The following is a 22,175-nucleotide window of genomic DNA, read 5'->3' as shown; positions in this document are numbered from 1 at the left end:
GTTCTCTCTCTCCCTCTGTCTCAGCCTCTCTCTCTCTCAGAATAAATAAGTCAATAAATAAACATGTATAAAAAATTTAAAAAGGCAAGATAAAATCTTACTGTTGAGGTTTCCCCAATCTCTTCTTTTCCAAAAAAATTTAAAAAAATAAAAACAAGACTAAAAAACTTATCATATCAAAATATGATATCACAAGAGATCATCAGTTGAGCCTAAGTGGAAAATTCTTCCATTCATTCATTCACTTATTCATTCAGCATGATTTATTTGGGCTCACTATATGTTGGGTGTTTTGCTAGGTGGCAGAGGGGTGAGGTGGGTACAGTACAATTATTAGCAAGATGTACAATAATTAGCAATTATTAGCACTTTCTTTCCTTATTTTCTTTATGAAGCAGAGATTTCAAGGAAGATGTCCCTAAAGAAGCCTCATGTCTCTGTTTAATAAACTCACATTAGGGGCACTGAGGTGGCTCAGTTAAGCCACCGACTTTGGCTCAGGTCATGATCTCACAGTCCGTGGGTTCGGGCCCTGCATCGGGCTCTGTGCTGACAGCCGGAGCCTGGAGCCTGCATTGTATTCTGGGTCTCTCTCTCTCTGACTCTCCCCTACTCATGCTCTCTCTCTCTCTCTCTCAAAAATAAATAAGCATAAAAAAAATTTTTTTAAGTGAACAAAAATAAAAAAATAAACTCACACTAAATACTTGCCGTGTATAAGTAAGTATACAGGCACCAAGAGTATATGAATGGGATCTTGTACAGATTCAAAGCTATGCTCCAAGGGGTTCCTAATCTGTGGTGGGCAGAATTTTAAGATATCCCCTTACCCAGATATCCAACCCTAATCCCCAGGAGTGTAAATGCGATGAGATATTGTACTCATGATTACATTACATTTCCTGGCAAAAGGGATTTTTTAGGTGTAGTTAAGGTTTCTAATCAGTTGACTTTAAGTTAATCAAAATAATGACTGTTTCTGGCAGACCTAATCTAATCACTGTAGAAGCAGAGTTTTCTGGGGCACTTGGGTGGCTCAGCCGGTTAAGCAACCACTTCAGCTCAGGTCATGATCTCATGGGTCATGAGTTCAAGCCCCACGTCAGGCTGTGTGCTGGCAGCTCACATCCTGTAGCCTACTCTGGATCCTGTGTCTCCCTTTCTCTCTGCCCACCGCCCCCCCCCCCCGCCCCCCGGCTTGTGCTCTGTCTCTATCTCTCCCTCAAAAATAAAATAAACATTTAAAAAATATTTTTAAAGCAGAGTTTTCTTTGGGGCACATGGGTGGCTCAGTCAGTTAAGTGTCAGACTCTTGGTCTCAGCTCAGGTCATGATCTCATGGTTCGTGGGTTCCAGCCCTGTGTCAGGCACTGCACTGACAGCACGGAGCCTGTTTGGGATTCTCTCTTTCCCTCTCTCTCTGCCCCTTCCCCACTTAAGCTCTATCTCTTTCTCTCTCAAAATAAATAAATAAACATTAAAAAAAAAAAGAGTTTTTATGGGACACCTGGGTGGCCTAGTCGGTTAAGCGTCCAACTTAGGCTCAGGTCATGATCTCACAGTTCGTGAGTTCAAGCCCCACGTCGGGTTCTGTGCTGACAGCTCAGAGCCTGGAGCCTGCATCAGATGCTGTGTTTCCCTCTCTCTGCCCCTTCCCCGCTCATGCTCTGTCTCTCTCTATCTCTCAAAAATGAGTAAACATTAAAAAAAATTAAAAACAATAAAAAACATTTTAAAAAAAGAGTTTTATCTTGCTGGCTGTAGAACAGGAAGTCAGAGGGAGAGATTATGATGCAAGGAAGGCTGTTGAGATGGAGGAGGCCACAGGGCAAGGTCCTAAGAGCAGTCTCAAGATGCTGACTGTGGTATCTTACTGAGAGTAAGCAAGAAAATAGGGACCTCAGTCCTATAACCTGGGAATTGAATTTGAGCAACCATATGAATGAGCTCTAGAGCTGTTCTTCCTAAGAGTTACCAGATAAGAACCCAATCCAGTTGTCACCTTTGACTTCAGATTTGTGAGGCCCCAAGCAAAAACCCAGGTGAGCCTGCCTGGACTTCAGACCTCCAGTACTGTAATATTATACATGGGTGCTGTGTTAAGTAGCTAAGTTTGTGCTCATTCATTGCACAGCAACAACAACAAAAAAGAATATATCATTCCTGGTTATTCTGCATTTTTTATAGATAGACTGTAGTTATGATGTTTTAACACTTGAGCAGATGCTGAGTGACTTATGTAGATCTTTATGATTGTAAATCAGATTACCTCCTTATGTTTGTACAAACCCTTTTCCAGAATGCTTTCACATATAGTTTTCTCTCTTGATTTTTCACAGTTTGCGATGAATCATCACCTCCATGTTAAAGGTGAAGAAAGTGACATGGGACATGATGGGACTGGCCAACTAATCATCCTAAGTGGTAAGAGCGGGCTTTGAGTCCCTAGTGCTCCCATCTTCCTTATGCTTACTCATCAGATAATTGGTAGGTTACCCCACATAGGTTATTGGCCCATCTTGTTTTTCTCTTCTTTACTCCACGGTCAGCATCATTGCTGTCATTCTCCTCCTCCTGCTGCTTGTTCACTCAATGCTCATTAACTAAATAATGACTGCTAAAACATTTTTTTTTTTAAAGCCAAAACATTTATTGAGTATCTTTTATGTATCATGTCACTTCCTGTCTAGCATGGCAAACGAAATGACAAGTGTCCTCTTGTTTAAAAAAAAATTTTTTTTTTACGTTTATTTATTTTTGAGACAGAGAGAGACAGAGCATGAACGGGGGAGGGGCAGAGAGAGAGGGAGACACAGAATCGGAAGCAGGATCCAGGCTCCGAGCCGTCAGCCCAGAGCCCAACGCGGGGCTCGAACTCACGGACCACGAGATCGTGACCTGAGCCAAAGTCGGACGCTCAACCGACTGAGCCACCCAGGCGCCCCAATGTCCTCTTGTTTATATACATGGTATTGAGTATGGGAAATAGAGTCACCAAGAGGACATGCTTCCGTTGTGTGTGAAATATCTAAAAGGTAGAAACAGACTTCTTTTTCTAGAGCTAGCTCACAAAATAAATAAACCCAGGAATAGTTTCTGCCCCTCTGTAAAATTTTGTCCAGTTTTATTGAGCTATCATTGACATGTAAAACTGCATTAGCTTAAGGTGTACAAAATAATGATTGGATATGGATCTATTGGGAAACGATTGCCACAATAAGTTTGGTTAACATTCATAGCATATATATAACAATTGCGGCATAGTTCAAATTTTTTCTTGTGATGAGAGATTATGATTTTTTATGATGAGAAACTGTAACATTTTGTGATGAGAATTATAACAGTAATTTTTTTTTTCTTGTGATGAGAACTTTTGAGATCTTAGGAACTTTCTAATATGCAATGCAGTATTGTGATCTATAGTCAACATGCTCTACATTCGACCCCAGAATGTATTAGTTTCATAACTGGAAGTTTGTATATTTTCATCACCTTCACCTATTTCCTCCAGTCCCCATCTGGCAATCACCAACCTGTTCTCTGTTTCTGAGTTTGGTTTGTGTGTGTGTGTGTGTGTGTGTGTGTGTGTGTGTGTGTGGGTTTGTTTGTTTTGGTTTGGTTTGGTTTTTAGACTCTGCATATAAGAGAGATCATACAGTGTTTGTCATTCTCTGACTTCTCTAAGCATGATACTCTGAAGGTCCATCTATGTTGTCCCAAACGGCAGGATTTCCTTCTCTATGGCTGAATAATGTATGCCACAATACGTATATTACATTTTTCTTTATCTTTTCATCCACCAGTGGATGCTTATGTTGTTTCCGAGTCTTGGCTGTTGTGGATAATGATGCAGTGAACATGAGGGTGCAGATATCTCTTGAAGATCATGATTTTGGGTTTTTACTGTTGCTGTTGTTAACAAAATATTGCTGTATGATCTTGTTTTTTTTTTCCTCTGCAAAAATGGTTTTTGGAGAGATGTTCCTATTTCCATATTTTTCTTTCAGAAAAATGGTTAGGGCAATTTAATTTGTGCTGGGGAGACTGGCCTCTGGGTGTTAAGACTGACTGGAGAGACCGACTCCAGGCTGTAAGATGGGACTCCAGGCTGCCATCCTACCAGTTCCATAAACGTAAACCTTCCCAGCCCTCCTGCCACCCCAACAGCCCCTTGAGAACGGTGGGACAGTGAGCAGGGCTTGGGAAAGTCAACGAAACCTGCACACCCACTCGCACGCAAGACGCCTTTGTTTCTTTGAATCAATCCAACAACCCCGGGGAGCTGTCTAATTGAGACTAACGGCCAGACTGCTCTCGGCTTTGGGCAGAACATCCACGACCCCAGACGACCCCAAGTGGCAGTCTCTTGTGTGTTCTTCCCTGTCTCTTGTAACGTTTTTCTTTCCTGAACGATGTGTTTGGGTGGGAAGAAATTAAAGCCCAAGAGCAAATTAGGTTTGAAATGTGGCTTAAGCAGCTATCCAGTTGTACCTGTTATCATCTAATCAAACAGTTTGGAGTTAATATAGTGGGGCCTAACCTGTCTCACAGTATCTACTGCAATCTGCCCCTGTAACAGCTGTTGTTATGGGAATGGAATCATGGGGGAGTGGACATCCCCGCACCAAAGAGCATTCCATGCTTAGATCATGCTCAAAGGATCTGTTGGCAGTCATTGGGAGGGCTTGAAGAAGACATTCTGCAACCAGGGTTGGCTCTGGAAGACCTGTTTAGGACGGGCTAATGGGCTGCAGTCTGTGGAGACTTGTCTTGAAGCCAATTTCTCATGGCTTGCCCACAGGTTTGCTTGGATTGGAGCAATATCTGGGGTAGGTGAGGCTAACTGCCCCTCATGTCCCCTGTTCAGCCATCACTTTGTAGATCATTAATGACAAGCCACTATCTCACTGCCTGTAAGTCTGAGGACGCTCTGGGTGTGCAGCTCCCACAACTTCTCTGTTGAGCCAGATGGAAGGGACACGGGGGCCAGTAACCTTCATCTTGGCTGGTTGATGAGAAAAGAAAGGCCCGGTCCACCAGAGACTCCCTGTTATAGAAGGGATCAATGACAAACAAGGAGAAAGAACCAAAGGACTCTCAGTCTCAGATATGCATGTGAGGAAGAAAAAAGAAAAAGGAAAGAAAAACCCTCCGAATCAAGAAAAAAAATCCATTGTGCTTATTTCTCTTCTATCGAGAACAGATTAAAAAAAAATCAAAGTCCCATCTGTTCTGTGTCAACATTAGAGATCGTACATTGTGTTTCATCAAAGGCAGGTTTGCCACGGCGGTGGGGGTTATATTTTTGGAACATGCTTAGAAACCCAGAAACCCAGAGTAACTGAACAGAACCTGGCCCTCCGGGCCCTCTCCTGCTGCCTGCGTTTGTGTTCCTCCAGTAGATGATGCTTTTAATTGATTTATCTGAGCAGGAGGACCCCGGAAGAAGGCAAGCAGGTGAAGGCCGCCGCCCGGGCCTCTGGAACAAAGACAGGGAAGGCAAACGGCTCCCGGCACAACAACACACTTTGCCTACGCGAACTTGTCCTCTGAATTCACAGCAGCAGGCTCGCCAGCCCTGGCGAACCTCAAGGGTTCACATTTGAGGACCACGGGCTCGATCAGGCCATGAGTCACACTGACGTAGAAACTCCATCCTGGAGCCTTTCTTTGGCTGGCTGTCGTCTCCTCCCTGGGGTCACCCTCTGCGGGTCAGCCGCTCACACAAGCAAGCTGTGCTCTAACTGCCGGGCTTCCAGGCCAGAGGAGAAAAAGTGGACGAGGCCATGTACAATCGCTCTGCTGTTGTGGCTTTGCCTCCCTGCCCCGACCAGTTTGTCCAAAGTGGAGTCCATGCCCCTTGGGTTTCGCTGTGTTCTGGTGAAAGGCAAACAGCTGCCACCCCACACATGCCCTCTGGCACGTGTACGTGCTGCCTCCAGGGTGGAGATGATGAGGGAGATCCTGAAAAAGAGGCCAGACTCTTCTTGAACTGGATGCAGTGGTGAAAGTCCTGAAGGAGATCTCCGTTCAAAGGAGAGGCTTTGATGACTCTTTGGGTGGCACAGACTCGGAATGAATAGGCGTCCGTGAGGAGGAGGGGTAACCGAAGGCACGCCCTTGATGAAGGTGTCCATCGCTGAGACCCCTGGTATGCAAAACTGATCCCCGAGGAGGAAGAGGGGGACCAGCTTGCATTAATTGTCCAAGGACAGAAAGAAGCCAGGAAAATGTGAAGCTAGGAAGATGGGCCACGAGGGACCAGGGTGGTCCAACTGAAGCCCAATGAAGGAGACGATCAAAAACGTCTCCAACAGAGGTAGCCTAGGTAGGTGGCCCAGGTTCATGGAAGCACTCCGCGTGGAGAGGGATAAGGGGCAGCTGGGTTTGGCCAAGTAGTGGCTGAAACCGGACCCGGGCACCCTGGTTAAGCCCTGGGGTCAAGTGGCCAGTCTTGTGGTCCAACCTGGGGATTCTCTGTTCTCTGGTCGATGACCTGGGTCAACAAGGTCATGGGCCAGTCTGATAGTGGCACAGTGTGGCAGCAAGAAGTGATAGTTGGCAGACTGGATATGTGTTCTCTCTGCTCTCGCTATTTAGAAACAGAATCAACCCCCACCCCTTCCTTACCCTTTAGATGGGGTGAATATGGCGATGGACTCCTCCAGCAACTGCTAGGGAAGGCTCAAGGTTTGGCCTTTCTGCTAATAGGCGGGATGGGTATTCTGGTGATTACTTGGAAACATGAAAGAACTATGACCATATTTGGAAGTCACGTTGTTGAAGCAGGCATATTTTATAGTTTTACCTCGCACACTCTGAGCTACATAGTGGAATTTATAGCTGAATTTTAAGAGTTATTTTAAGAATAAAACGCCATCGTTAGCATTTTCTAATTGTAATCTCATGGGTTCTATCCTCCAAACATTGGAGAACGGGTCTTCTGAGATGAGTCTGGCCCCAGAGGGAGTAGGTGTGGAAAGTTTGACTACATCCCTCCTTCATCAACGTTACCGTGAGGACTGGCTGAAAACCTCTAGCCGATACTGAAGAGCGTGCTGACCGCTGCTGGGCTCCGAGAAGGCTGAGAGACTCCTGCTGGAGACCTGGCATCAGAGAGCACAGTTCTCATGGCAGAGGCACCACCCGGTCTACTGAGAAGAAACCTCTAAGGGGTCCCACTTGACCCTACATTTAGTGGAAGCAGGGGGGTTTGAGGTTATATTAAATCAGGCCACCAAAATAGATGAACTGCAGGAAAGGGAAGGAAAAATACGATAAAAACAGAGAGGGAAGCAAACCGTAAGAGACCCTTGAACACGGAGAACAAACTCAGGGTTGCCAGAGGTGGGGGTGGGTGCGGGGATGGGCTAAATGGGTGATGGGCATTAAGGGGGGGCCCTTGTTGGGATGAGCCCTGGGTGTTACGTGTAAGACGTGAATCACTGGGTTCTGCTCTTGAAACCAATGCTACAGGGTACGTTAACTAACTTGCGTTTAAATACATAAAGTAAAAAAGAAAAGGCTGTAATGTAAATCAATCAATCCGGGACGACTACCAGTGGGACTGGAATGGAATGGCCCTCTTCACGGGTGGGGGGCAGAGGAGGTGGGAGGGGCCCTGGAGAGCGAAAGAGTCCTCGATTCAGCTGGTACCTGGAGGGCTCTTGGTGCGTTCATATTGGAACAAAGGCTGGGGGCTTGAAGCAGGTTGGAAGGTGTTTTCTCTGGACTGTAACTGGTTCTTGAGGAGAACAACGTCTTTGTATTATTATCGTTATTATTTCCAATCTCTAACACTTAATGTTAAGTGTTTATTGAATAAAGAAAAGAATGAATATTGATTATACAGTCAGGAGGCCGTATAATTATTGATTATACGGTCAGGAGGTCAGATTTTAATCCAATCTCCACCATATTGATTTTTAGTCACCCGATGCCATCGCTCTGATCAAGTGCACCTCATACTTTTTATCTTCCTAAATGTTAATGATCTAATTTACATGTCAGTTTCCTCAAACTAGCCTGAGAGCTCTTTAAGGAGAAGGGGGCGTGTGTGTCTCACAAGCTCATTCTTTAGCAGGAGGTTGTGTTTATTAGAGCTTACTAGTAAGAACATGGGGCTCTGGAGCCAGACTGCTTGCGTTCACATCCTGACTCCTCCACTTCCTAGCTGTGCTGCCTCGGGCAAATTGCTTAATGTCTCTGTGGCTTAGAATACAACTAGGTAACAACTATCAACAACTTCACAGAGTTGTGTGAAAATTGAATGACAAATATTCTTAAAATGCTTGGGACTGTGATAGATGCTCAGCAAATATGAACAGCTACCACTTTCCTTATTTTCATTGCTGACAATATATATGTGTCAATAAAAACAATACCACTCTATCTCACTGAAACTGCTTTCTTATCTATATTATAGGGACTGTAATCTAGTAATAACAATAATAATTTGAAGGTTCTCGAGAGGGACAAGTGAGACAATGGCCAAGAGCCAAAACGTCTTTTTGAAAAACCATGAAGTATTTTGAAACTCTCTGGCCCCATTATTTCCAATATTAACTGCAACACAGCTAGAAGAAATGATTTGCTCAAAATTCCACAGTATGAGTGAGGCAGACAGAGCTGGGCCGGAACGTTCCTGGTGCTTCCCTGAATTGCCAAAATACTGCTGAGCTGTGATGCATGCTGCTGAAGCCTCTGGGATTACTGTGCCTTTCTAGTATTTACTCTAAGATATAGCCACAGGTCTTTCAGCAAAGCACCATGTTTTAATCAAATCTGTCCTGGCTCTGCTGTGTTCATCCTTAGTGCCCTTGCTCAAAGGTCTGGTAACTCTCAGAGCTGCCCTTGATTTCTGAGACACCACATATCAACAGCCAACTCTTTAAGTGCACACTGGATGCCCTACGCATAGATTGTGCTAGGAGCTATCGAGAATCCAGAAGAGGGAGGAAAAAAAGCTTACACTAGGAGTTGGAACACATGAGGTGGAGGTGTAATATTTACCCCTAACAAACCGTGGGGCCCTGGACAAGCCCGTGGGATTGTTTGCATTCAGATTCCATATCTATAAAACAAAAGCAATTAGATTATTCCCGAGACCCTTGCGGAGGAAACGCCGTTGGAGCCACACATCCTATGTTCTACTTGTTACTGCTGTCATTCACTTGCACAGCGACATTGGTCAAGTTGCGGTCTCTCTTCAGTCTGTAGTGTCCTCACTTCCAGGCTTTTTTCTTGAAACATACAATTTTTGTGCTTCTCATGTCAGTCACTGCACCAGGCAATGAAAATGCACATGTACACACTCACACAGGTATATACACGTGCTAATAAGTGTCAGTGCTTATTGTGTGTAAGGAATTATGGTTTAGTGATTCACGTGCATTATTTACTGTAAACTTTGTAGCAAATCTATGAGGAAGGTATTCTTGTCCTCATTTTACGGGTGGGTGAACTGAATCTAGGAGTAACCAACTTACCCAACGGCACACTGCTAGTGAGTGGTACAAGCTAACATTTGAACCCTGTGAGTATAACTCCACCTAATCATGATGTTACATGGTCACCTGTAAAAGATAAGGAGAACATCATATCTTCCCTGGACTAACCTCATTTACTTTTTAGTAAGATTAGTCAACTAGTGGGCATGTGGGGATGTTGATTCATCGGGTGCCTAGGTTTTCAACTGAGCTATAACACATGACTTAGCTGGATTCATAGACAAAGAGAACTCCTGTTCAGTGGGGATACTGTCTCTGAATCCAACAGAAGCCTGAAGGGTTCTGTCCTTTTCTTTCTTTTTAAAAAAAAATTTTTTATGTGTATTTATTTTTGAGAGAGACAGAGACAGAGACAGAGCTCAAGCCGGGGAGGGGCAGAGAGAGAGAGGGAGACACAGAATCCTAAGCAGGGTCCAGGCTCTGAGCTGCCAGCACAGAGCCCGACACACGTCTCGAACTCAAGAACTGTGAGATCATGACCTGAACCGAAATCACACCCTTAACCGACTGAGCCACCCAGGCTCAGTCCTTTTCTTTGTTAAGATTTTAAATAGTGGTATGGATGAGGGCATGAGCTGGGCAAATTCACTGTGACATACATTTGGAAGGACTGGCAAATCAACTAAGTGACAGATTCATAATGAGAAATGATGTGCCTTGCTAAACGTTATACGCATTATCGTGTTTGTTTATTATTATTATTTTAATTAAAAAAAATTTTTAACATCTATTCATTTTTGAGAGACAGAGAGAGACAGAGTATGAGCGGGAAAGGGGCAGAGAGAGAGGGAGACACAGAATCTGAGGCAGGCTCCAGGCTCCAAGCTGTCAGCACAGAGCCCGACGCGGGCTCAAAAATAAATAAACCCTCAATAGGGCTGTTCTTATCTCCATTTTATTGACGAGGAGACCCAAGCTTAGGGCGTTGCTAGTCCAAAGATGATACAGCCCGCGAGTCGACTTTTTTCCCCAAACTAAACTTTCTATTTTGGAATAATTCTATATTTATGGAAAATGTGCAAAGATAGTGCAGAGAATTCTGGTATATACCTTATTGTCGATATCTTATGGTAGTGCACTTGCCAGATTAAGAAACCTATGTCAGCACTTTATTATTAAACTAAAATCCAGCCTATATCTGGATCCCGCCATTATTTTTTCCAATAATGTTCTTACATTAGTGTTCTGGGGCTACCATAACATAGGACCTAGGTGGCTTACACAATAGAAATGTATTCTCTCACAGTTCTGGAAACTAGAAGTTCAAAAGCATTGTGTCTAGAGTATGATGGTCTCTCTAAAGACTCTAGAGAGGAAACCTTCTAGCATCTGATGGTTGCGGGCAATCCTGAGCTCCCTGGTGCTGTGGTCTGAATGTTTGTATCTCCACGAAGTTGGTAAGTCAAAATGTTAATGTGGAATGTGATGGTATTCGGAAGTGGGGTCCTAGGCAAGGAAATGAATGTCCTTATCAAAAGAGGTCCATGAGACTTCTCCTGCCCCTTCTGTCATGCGAGACTATGGCAAGAAGTCTGTGACCCAATTAAGGAGGTCACTTGTTGGGATGAGCATTGGGTGTTATATGTAAGTGATGAGTCACTAAATTCGATTCCTGAAATCATTATTATACTATACGTTAACGAATGGATTTACATTAAAAAAGAAAGAAAGAGAGAAAGAAAGAAATCTGTGATCCAGAAGGGGGCCCTCATCTGCCAGGGCTGGCACCCTGATCTTGACTCCCAGCTTCCAGAACTGTGAAAAATAAACTTCTTTTGCTTAAAAGCCACTCGGTCTGTTGTATTTTGTTATAGCAGCCGAAATAGACCAAGACACTTGGCTTGTAGACATATCGCTTCAGTCTCTGCCTCTGTTTTCGCATGGCCTTCTCCCCTTCGGTCTATGTCTCTGTGTACAACCTTTCCTCCTTTCCCAAGGACACCAATCATACTGACTTTATGGCCATCCTAATCAAGTATGACCTCCTCTTAACTTGATTACATCTGCAAAAAACCTATTCCCACATGAGGTCCAGTTCTCAGGTACTGGGTAAACATAAACTTTGGAGGAAATGGGTGCACTATTCAATCCAGTATTGTTCTCTTTCTATTTCAGCATCCAATTAGGGTACCACATCGCAGTTAGCTGTTATGTCCCCTCATCCTCTTCTGGTCTCTTGCAGTTTCTGTCTTTCCTTGTTTTTCATGACCTTGACAGTCTTCTTGAGGAGTACTGTCCAGGTATCCTGCAGAATGTCTGGGTTTGTCTGATCTTTTTCTCATAATTAGCATGATGGTTGTGGAGAAGAATACCATGGACATGACATGCCCTTGTGAGTCAGCCCTTAAATTCATTCCAGAGATGAAGTTTGTGTTACAAAACCTGTAACTAGAAAGACAAAACATTCCTGAGAATCTGCTGTTGGCTTACTCTCTGGCCTCTCTTTTGAGGGGCTTGCATAGCACTGGACTTATAACTGGGGGCTCGTTAAGTACCCAATCAATTGACTGATGCAGGATCTGCTGTTCCCCCACCCCCACCCCTTCTCAAGTACCTTTCCCCAAATATGGAACTCAGCATTCCTGCTCACATATACCTGACAAACCTATCCACATTGCTTAATGTTAATTTCTGCTTTTTTGCGATCCACCAACGTATCAAGTGCTACTGCAAACACGGAGGTGGGCATGACCCCTGCCTGGTAGCCTTAATAATCCAAATGGCAGGAAAGCAGAGGTCACCTACAAGAGTTGAGCTGTGAACAAAGATTCCTTAGCTTGTCGTGGCCCAGATGAATTGATAGGAGAGAACACGAGAACTCGTTCTCCTCTTGCAAAAGGTAGATTGTGTGGATTCAGACCCTCTCTTGAATATTAATGATAACCAAACAAAAAAAGCTCTCTTATTAAGCATACCTCAGCCTTCACTTCAATTTAGTAGTGAAGAGAGAGTTTATATTTATTAGTGGATTAAAATTCCAGAATTCTTGCTTTGTCATGTACCTGTTTGCTTACTTATTTATTTATGGATTTACTCGTATATTCATTTGCTGACCCTGGAACTGGGCAACCTGATGCACTATGGGGTAGCTAGAAAGAGCACATCATTTAGAATTAGCAGAACTTCTTATAAATCCCGCATCTCTTAAATCACCAGCTGCACCTAAAGCTAAGACTCAGTTTCCCCAACTATAACATGACAATGAGGCCTTCCATTGTGGTGCTGTTTCTGCCTATTCATCATTTACTCCCCCTCCCCTGGTGACAGCATCTTGATCTGTCTCCAAGGCACTACCCACCCACCCCTACTTGATGCAGCCTTATTCCAGGCATCCTGGACCCCTTAAGCTCTAAGGAATAGATGCGTGCCTCAAGCCAGCTTCATTGTATTCCATCTTGGAAATCTGAGTCTCAAAGGGAGTGCTATAAGGGAAGAAGTGACTAGAGTGAATTCATTTTGGAAGGGACATTTGGAAGGGGCTCTCCATGGGTTTCTGCCACCCAGACCCCTTGGAATGTTTTTATTTTATTTTATTTTATTTTATTTTATTTTATTTTATTTTTTATTTATTTATTTTATTTTATTATTTATTTTATTTTTATTTTATTTTTTATGCTTTTCTCACACCAACTTCATCCTTTTCTTGCATTCTGTAAATCTTCTATTCTTCCCACTATATATATTTTATTAATCTGCTTATGGAAGCCAGAGTTGGTCTCTGTTGGCCACGGCCAAGAGCCCTGAGGGGCATTCCTTTATCTTCTTCACAGCCCTGCCCCATTCCAGGAGCTGGAGGTAATTCCTTCCTCTTTTCAACTCCCACATTAATTTGTTTATCCATTCCTGAGAGCTTACATAGCTTCTTCCCTCACATTCCCATTATTTTTGTATCAATCTTGTCTAGCCATGAAAGAGACAGTCTTAGCTACTGGATGTGGAGGGGCTGAATTGTCTTCTCCAAAACTTCACATGTTGAAGTCCTAATCCCCATTACCTCAGAATGTGAAGGTATTAAAAGGTAAGGTCTTTAAAGAGATCGTTAAGGTAAAATGAGGTCATTCAGATGGGCCTTAGTCCAATATCTCTGATGTCCTTATAAGAAGAGATTAGGACACAGACACGCACAGAGGGAAAACCATGTGAGGACACAGGGAGAAGATGGTCATCTATAGGCCAAGGAGAGAGGCCTTAGAAGAAACCAACCCTGCTGACATCTTGATCTCAGACTTACAGCTTCTAGAACTGTGAGGAAATATATTTCTATTCTTTAAGCCAACCAGCCTTTGGTGTTTCATTATGGCACCCCTCACAAACTAACGCAGTGGTCAAGGACAGAGACTCTGGGGTGAAGCCACCTGGCTTCAAACCTATAGGTAACCATGGACGCATTACTTAGCCATGTGGTGGCAATGCTTTCAGTGGTGATGTGTGGGCAAGGGAGGCCATGGAGGAGGACAGCAGGTGTGCTTTGAGACTAGGTCAAGTCTCAGGAGGCAGGGAAAGAAAAGGACTAGGTGTGCAGTTTCTCCTTTCAAACTGCTAGTCACCTCGAGTCACTCTTCTGTGTCTAGAAGGAGTAGAGAGGTTGGTCATGTTTTGTTCCTTGAGTTCCCTACACAGGAAGGATGATATATAAGGAATGGGAAAGAGGTTCCCGTCCTGACAAGGTGATGATTAAAGAATAAGAGAAAAGATGTTGAGAACAAAAGAGGAATCCTATTTGTGTGCTTGGACAAGTCACCTCAGCTCCCAAAACCCATTTCCTAATCTCTAGAATGGGGATAACGATACCCTGCATCTCATAGCATTGTTGGGAGCAACGCACAGGAGAAATGCAACCAGTCTATAGAAAGTTCTCTGTCAGTCTAAAAATTCCTTGAGGGTAGGCACTATAGTTATATTATTCACCCTTTTATTCTCACCTTACACTTCGGAGTAGATATGTGGTAGGCATTCTGCTTCTATTTTCGGATGACTAAGTGACAGCTGTTACTAAGGGGGAGAGTAAACAGAGGGACAGCTACTCCAAGCTGGAGGTGCTGTCTGTGGGTTTTATGTGCTAGCCCCAGGCTAGTGTGCGGGATGGCAGAGGATGATTTAAGGGTCGGGATGGAGCAAAATAATGACAAAGAAAAAAGATATCTGGTTTTCTAAATCTGGACTTCTTGCTTAGATGTTCAACTCTAGAGTGGGTGGGAATTTGTAAACTCATTACAGTGAACGAGCCGTGAACAGAGGAGTGTGTCTATGGGATTGGAGTTGGGGGAGCACGAATGAAATCACCTCCCTACCTGGCCTCCCCCAACCCCCCAACACACGCACACACAGCAAGCAGCCCGTCTGCCACACCATAGTAGATGTGAAGGTATAGCTCTGTGTGAGTAGTTCCTACTGTCCCCCTACTTCCTATGGGGAGAAAGTAAAGTCCTTATGCCCGCACACAAAACCTTATGTCAGGCTCCCTGCCCATTTGTTTGTCTTACCTCCTCCCCTGCCTCTTGCCCCCAGAAATAGTACTATTTTCTCAGTCTCCTCCCCCGTTGCAGGATTCATATTCTGCCCGCCTTTCTCTTTTCCCATGTGTCCATCTGGCAAATGCCCGTTCAGCTCTAGCATCACCTGCTTAGATGCGGTGGGGCCATTGCAGACCATGTCGGCCCCCTCGGGCGAAGCCCCACTGCTCCAGAGTATCATTGGCGGTGTCTACACTGGCCTCCCACACTGAGCCTTGAGCTTTTCCAGAGCAGAGTCTGTTCCCTTCATCTCGATGCCCATAAGTTTCGGCAAATCTGATGCAAAAGTGAATGACTGTTTCTCAGCTTCCATTAACTGAGGTCTTACTACGTGCCAGGCACCCTGCCTGACAATTTATGCTCATAATCCCATTCGGCCTCCTGATATGAGGAGAGGAAAACTGAGAGAGACTAACTCCCCTCAAAGCTCCCAGCAAAGCAGCGGGAGGCGGGCACTCGGGTTCAAGACTCTGCCCCTGACTTGGTCATGTGTTTACTGAGCATTTAACTAATGAGCACCTACTATGTAATAAGCGTCTACTGTTTTCAGAATTAGTCACTGTAAACTTTGTTGGTTCTAGCACAATTTTTTTCAAGTTTATTTATTTATTTTGAGAGAGAGAGAGAGCGAGCACAAGCGGGTGAGGGGCAGAAAGGAGAGACAGGATCCCCAGCAGGCTGTGCCATCAGCGCAGAGCCTGGTGCGGGGCTCGAAGTCACAAACTGAGATGATGACCTGAGCTGAGATCCAGAGTCAGACACTTAGCTGACTGAGCCACCCATGCAACCCCTAGCACAAAAATTTTTTAAACATCTTTTAAATAGCAGGACCTGTGGAGGAGGGGTGATATCTTTTATTCAGAAAAGTCAGAAGCCCAAGTCAAAGGCAGCAAAGAGGAAGGAGAGAGAGAGAGAGACTGTCCTGATAGGCACTCCTGATAAGAAGGCTTCTCTGCATTCATTCCCATAGATGGGAAAGAAGTGGACCTAACATTCTCAGAATGGCTCTGAGTACTTAAAAAAGGAAGTACTTTGATCCGGAAGTCTGGAATGTGTCCATGAGGTGAGCTGCTGTGTGTATCTGATGCTAAGTGCCCACTTTTCCAGGTTCCAGAACCCAGATTTTATCAGCCAGTGGGAAATTTTGTTCTTTCTTTTTCTTTGTCAAAAGAATTTATTTAAATACTGAACCATAATTTTAAAAATTAAAAAAGAGAGAGAAATTTTCCATGTCAATAATGTTAGAAAGCAGACATTATAATGTAGTCAAAAATACGAATTGGGTATTCTTTTTTAAAATAATAATTTCAGGAATAGAATTTAGTGATTCATCACTTATGCAAAACACCCAGTGCACATCCCAGCGAGTGTCCTCCTTAATGCCCCTCACTCCTTCAGCCCTTCCCCCCACCTGGGAATTTTATCTTAACATGCTTCCCACCTACAAATACATTTTTGACCATAGCAACCAATGCATAGTAGTGCTGTTATCCCAAATTCACTCCCACCCGACTCTTTACTAACAGAGCACGGCCCTTGTCTGGCCCCCTCCCCCTCCCCCTAACTAACTGCTTGAGTCTCTGAACAGTGTTGTGTTTTGCAACTAACGCTGTTTCATTGCTGATGAAGCATCTTCACATCCTTGGTATTTAGGGCATCGTTTGGTAGCACCTTCTTTTTTTACTGGCAAAAACTAATGGTGTATCTTACAGTGCAGGTTCAGTCCGGCGTATACCCAGGTCCTGTAGGGAAAGTGAAGGAAACATCTGGAATACCCACCTCTCCGCAAGTCACATTCCTGCGGCTAACAGAGCTGTGGGAATGGAAGTTGATATCACAACCCGGCAAGAGGCAAAGTGCCAGGCCACCGCCTGGCTGTTTCGTGTACCAAAGATGAGATGTCCCTCTCGGACCCTTCCCTGGCCTGTTCTGTATAGATTTAGGAATGACTCCTAGGTGCCCTGAGAAAAGATCACCAACAGCAAAAGGCTGATCTTGAGGCATCAAGAAAAGGTTACCTTATGTTTTGTATTCTCGGTTTAAAACCTAAAGGAAGAATGCTTCTGGTTTTTTTTTGTGTTTGTTTGTTTTGTTTTGTTTTGTTTTGGTGGCCCGTACAGGGAGAATGCTTCTGTTTTTGAAAAATATCCTCAAAATTAGCATTTCCAACAGATAGGTCTGTCTGTAACCTGGGACAGTTTTCATTTATTTATGGATACCTCCCCACACTTAAAAACTGCTGACTAGGAGTTAAATCATGGTGTGTACATCATTGGTTTCTTCTTTCAAGGAATTTCTCTCTCTTTTTTTTTAATGTTTATTTATTTTTGAGAGAGACAGAGACAGAATGTGAGTGGGCTAGGGGCAGAGAGAGAGGGAGACACAGAATGCGAAGCAGGCTCCAGGTTCTGAGCTGTCAGCACAGAGCCTGGCGCGGGGCTCGAACTCACCAACTGTGAGATCATGACCTGAGCTGAAGTCCGACGCGCTGCTCAACAGACGGAGCCACTCAGACGCCCCTCAAGGAATTTCTTAAATCTTTGGAGGAAAACATGCAGGACAGTTGCCCACTCGCTGAAACCTCTCATTCCCGATGGTCCCTGATCACTTTCGCCTCTGGGAGCACAGGAACCTGTGTGCGCATGCGCACGCCATTTGTCCGGGGCTACGAGTCAATGAGTCCATGCTTACGTGTACTTTAAGGCTTCTCCATCCAGTCCTTGAACCTACAAACAAGGGACTATGCTGGACACAGAGTCTCCCGTTTTACATCTGTGAAATCTGGAGGATACCTTGCCCTCTTGCCAATGCAGGGCTATCACCAGGACTAGATGCCGAAACCTTGTGAAGATGATAAAGAATGTCAGACACAAGGCATTTTAACAAAGAACAAAGCTTTAAACACACATAAAAACTCTGTTTCACAACATCAAAAACTAAACTGTGCTGCACGACCAGTTAACAACACTGGACCAATTCTGACAGGTGATGCAATTATCCCCCCCCTCCCCCCCCCCCCCCAATTTGTCCATTTTGCTGTCATTAGAATCATTTCCCTTTTAAGGCAAAAGCCTATAATGGACTCCACTTTGCCTATTTGAGTCAATTCTCACAATGACAAAAACTGCCCCTGGTCGTTAATGAGACCCTCCTTTGTACCTGGCACTGTGCTGGGCGCCTTAGCTCAAAGTATAGTGACGTTCTTTTGGTACAATCTCAACCAAGTTACTTAATCTCTGTGAGCCTCAGTTTTCTCATCTGTCCAATGGGGATAGCAATCATATCTGCAGGCTTGCTTCATGCAGATATGCAAGCTGTGCGGTGCACAAAGGCACCAGATCTAAGGGAACCCCAGTCACCTCATCAACATGAAAGGCTGGTATATTTCTTGCTGGAGTTTCCCAGCAGATGCCAAAAGAATGTCCTATTCTGACAGAATCGTTTACTATGACAATTTTCCAAAAGATGGAAGTAAAGTAAAGGGGGCTTTTACTGCTTTATACATAAGCTCCAGAGAGGCAAGGAGCAACCCCGAGTACCTAACTCGAGGGTTGTTATGAGCATTGGTTGCATAAATAGATAAAAAGCACAGAGAACGGTGCTAGGAAAACATAAGAATCCATAAGTGGCAGTAATTATAATTCTTCTGTGTCCTCTGGAGTAATCGCCTTTATTCCTTAATCACAACCTCAGAAGGAAATACTATTTTAAACGCTGTTTGACAGAGAGAATTAGTGAAGGGTGGAGAGATCAAATAATATCTTAAATTTCAGCAAGGGAGTGAGCAGTCGAGCTTGAGCCACTAACTACAGCATGGACTTATTCCATGTGTGCTAGGGTGAATCTGTCCCCCACTATCTGCCTGAGCTGTGGCCCCTCCCATGGTGTCCTCATCTGTAAACATCACGTGGAAGACAGTGCAGCCAGGGTCATCCTCACTGCCCCGGGCTTCAGCCTAATTTGTCCTCCCCCCCAGTGACCTAGCCTGGGTGTTAAGGCTTATTATTAAACTGCCTCATTAACCTGTATTAAGGTTACTGCTCTGCTCAAAACCCTGCCATGGCTCCCCGTTTCACAGAATTAAATTCAAAGTTTGATCATGGTTTTCAAATCCTTACAGGGTCTGACATCTCACTACCTTGTTAATCCAATCCCTTCTCTGTTTCTTTTCCTTGCTGTTTTTCTCGTCTTCACGCTAATTAGGCTATGATACTCATGTATTTGTTTATTGTCCATCTCCTTCCCATCAGCGTGTATGTTCTATGAGTGTGGAGACCTCATCTGTTTGCTCGCTGCCCTCTTGCTCATGCTTGGAATAGTGTGCCTGCCTGTAGAGTCTGCTAGAGCGTCCACAGCAAAATATCACCGACCGGGTGGCTTAAACAATAGAAATTTATTTTCTCACAGTTCTGTAGGCTAGACGTCCAAGACCAAGGGGCTGGCAGTTCAGGGTTGATGTCTGGTAGAGCCGCTCTTTCTGATTTGTAGACATCGCTTTTTGGATATGTCCTCACCTGTCTCCACGGACAGAGGAAGAGATTGGGAGATCTCTGGTGTCTCCTCTTCTTGGAAAGACACCAGCCCTAGTGGATTAAGACTCCACCCTTACGATCTCACTTAACCTTGATTACCTCATTATACGCCCTATTTCCAAATAGAGTCACACTGAAGGTTAGGGCTTCAGTATCCGAATTTGGGGGGAAGAAACAATTCAGCCCATAACACTGGCACGTAGGGGGTTCTCAATAATCGTGGAGCTGGATTGCATTCTTTTCAGCCTCTTCCTTGTTCCACCTTCTGTACCATTTTTAAACACTTTGCTGTCATTCAGAAATCTCTACAGATTGATTTAAGGGTTTCTTCTGCTCTATAGTACAATGGAATTATTGAAATACTGAGGCGTCTTCATTCCAGGTATCTTTTCATCAGCAGCCATAGGCTTCTGAGGCACTGGAGGAGGAAGGTCACCTTTCCAAAGTATATGCTGAGACATTAATGTGCAACTGGCTACTAGAAATGTGTACTGTCACCAGAAATGTTGAGCATGAGGGAGATGAAAACACCATGCAATTCATCTACATAATACTTCATAGAAGGGGCAGTTGGGAGGTTTTGTGTTGGCCAAGAGAGCATGCATTTGGGACTAGGTGTGTATTTTGGGGCAGAAGTGGGAGAATACATAGGTTGAAAATACATGATATCAAATTACTTTTTTGGAGGTTAAAAAAAAACCCCACGTAATATGGGCAATTTCATATGGCTCAATCTGATGTGTAAGGTTGGACACGTGTAGGCAGTATAAGTGTGGGTATGTGGATTTCTGTGTGGAGGAGTGGGCACGTGCTGGGAGTGTGGGTTGTACGGATGGAATGCATATCTAACCTGTGCGGGGAAGAGGGTGTGCATGTGAATGGTAGGGTAGAGGTGTATGTGGTAGGAGAATCAAGGAGGGCTTCCTGGAAGAGTTGACGTCGATACTTGAAGTGAAAGGACAAACGGAGTTAGCCAGGCACACTGGTAGAAAGAGTGGAGAGGGTGAGCCCACCAAGAGAACTGGGACCCCACCAATGGCCAGGGATAGATGCATACATTATCATGACTAGATTAGAAAGAGATGGGAAGCTGGCCTCAGAGGAGAAAATTAGCAGAAGATGGAGTGTCCTGTGAACCCCAGCAAGGAGCTTTGTCCAAAAGGAGAGAAGACCAGGAGTCATTCACAGGTTTTGCAGGAAGTTTACTTTTAGCAGTTTTGTTTGATGCCGAATAAAGACTGTAAAATGGGAGCAGGAAAAGGTTGTGAAATTGTATCGAGTTTCAAGAGAATGTTTGCCCTGGGCTACCAGTAGCCTTCATCTTCCCTTGATAGTGTCCCTGGAGCCCTTGATCCAAAGCAGGAACTGTCCAAGTGGAGAGAAGCAGGAGCCAGAGATTACTGTCGAATCTGATGATCCCGAGGGGGTTCTTTTGAGGTGTGGAGGAACAGAGCCCCCCATTTGAGGGGTCTGCACAATCCCCACGGTGAGGTCTGTGGGTTTTGTACTCAAAGCTCCTCTTTCCCACCAAACCACTGTGTTAAGTGCATGTCCTGTGCTTACAGAGGGAGTGGAAAGAGAGTTTCCCATTCTGTTTCTGATAATCGTTGTCCGTTTGTTCCTTGTTAGTAACAGAAAAATGAGTTGAACAGAGTCCCAGCAGCTGGAGCACATCAAAGAGGCAGAATGAGAGGAGGAAGGGAGAAAAAGGTGGGTGGGGGCTGGAGAAGGATGAAGGGAAGAAGCAGTGGGAGTGAGGGCGATAGATGGAGGGTCAGAGGTGGAGGGAGAGTGGAGGGAGAGAAGGGCTGCGTGCCAGAAATCAGGTGGATTCATGCAACCAGAGGACAGAGGAGACCTGGGAAGAAGTCAAGAGGGAGGGTCTATGTGAGGGAACTCATGTCGATTGGGTTTGTCTACTCAGACCAGTCAGGACAGTCCCTAAGAAACTTATACTCAAGCCAGTTCAAAGGGAGTTGATTTTCCTTCCATTTTGTCCTGAGCGATAGCCCTAGGGCATCACCTGCCCCCCATGGGAACAGCAGCCTGATTCACAGCCCCTGGGCCTGCAGTGTGGTGGCTTTGGTACTTTTTTCATGGACTTTCCATGTGCTCCAACCATCACATATCCAATTTCATATTCGGCGTAAAGTAAATCAATTTCAAGAAATACCTTGTCATCATCCACATCAAAATGACACATGTAAAATGTTCAGTGCCAACTACAAATTGTCAGAAGGGGTTGAAGAAATAGGAAAAGAGTTGTGCTCTAGACAGGAGGGGTGAAGAGTCCATATACTAATGTGACACAGTGGCTCTGCCGTGTCTAAATCATTCACATGAAGCTGGAAATTTGTTGTTGTTGTTGTGGTTGTTGTTGTTGTTGTTTAAAGCTTGGCCAATCTGTTCTGCTACTAACAGTTTTCCCCCAGCGCCCAACCCCTCTGTTCTGGAAGCTTCGAACAGCGGGGACTACTTCGGAGTGTGAGCAAGTCCACTGATTTTGAGTATCTGAAAAAGTGAACCCTGTTTGGCCACAATTACTTGGCCTGTTCCAGGAGCTCTGCTAGGATCTCGGGAGACAGGATGCCCTCTCTATAACCTTGGAGCTTTCCATCATC

General features: G+C 44.5%; 1 protein-coding gene across 12 annotated transcripts in view; it reads left to right on the top strand.

Moving 5' to 3' along the window:
* Window positions 1–22,175, top strand: part of LRATD2 (LRAT domain containing 2) — a 140,547-nt gene that overhangs the window by 93,032 nt on the left and 25,340 nt on the right. For 11 of the 12 annotated variants that reach the window (XR_006198600.1, XR_006198597.1, XR_006198601.1 and 8 more), the window contains one exon: window positions 2,340–2,424. The gene's annotated coding sequence lies outside the window, so the exon portion shown is untranslated. Of the gene's footprint in view, window positions 1–2,339; window positions 2,749–22,175 lie in introns of those variants that run through there. The other variant, XR_006198602.1, reaches the window with a different exon arrangement.

Source organism: Panthera leo, chromosome F2 (genome assembly GCF_018350215.1).
Source record: "Panthera leo isolate Ple1 chromosome F2, P.leo_Ple1_pat1.1, whole genome shotgun sequence".
NCBI classification, from domain to species: domain Eukaryota; kingdom Metazoa; phylum Chordata; class Mammalia; order Carnivora; family Felidae; genus Panthera; species Panthera leo.
This window is presented reverse-complemented; position numbering and strand designations above follow the sequence as displayed.